Here is a 356-nt window from a genome sequence, read left to right as displayed (position 1 = left end):
GCGAATACATGCCTCACAGACATGATAAATATATCTATAGAAAGCTTTAAATTACTACTTAATGAAATAAAACAAATAGAAAACAAAAACTCTTTCATTATAATCATGATCCGTAAAGATGCACTTCTCTCTAAGGCGCGTCTAATGAGGAGATGGCGAGTCAGGATCGGCAACTTCATCCTTGCGTCACCGACTCAGAAAACACTAGTTTATTAGTAAATAATTCAGATATCTCCTTACTATTCCCCCCTGACACATTCATGGTAATTACTTTTGCTGGGGCTTTGCGGCAAGCTTTAGCCTATTGCGTGCATTTGAACGCAGAACTGTTCAGCTGCGCTGACGGCACGCACCAT

The 356-nt window shown here is 40.2% G+C and overlaps 1 protein-coding gene across 4 annotated transcripts in view; it reads left to right on the top strand.

Annotated features, from left to right (window-relative positions):
• Positions 1-356, top strand: part of LOC107708429 (BAG family molecular chaperone regulator 5-like) — a 15,203-nt gene that overhangs the window by 10,446 nt on the left and 4,401 nt on the right. The window lies entirely within an intron of this gene.

The sequence above is a fragment of the Sinocyclocheilus rhinocerous genome, unplaced genomic scaffold (genome assembly GCF_001515625.1).
Source record: "Sinocyclocheilus rhinocerous isolate Xijiao unplaced genomic scaffold, SAMN03320098_v1.1 scaffold295, whole genome shotgun sequence".
Taxonomy (NCBI): domain Eukaryota; kingdom Metazoa; phylum Chordata; class Actinopteri; order Cypriniformes; family Cyprinidae; genus Sinocyclocheilus; species Sinocyclocheilus rhinocerous.
Note: the sequence above shows the minus strand (reverse complement) of the source record. Positions and strands in the feature narration are given on the sequence as shown.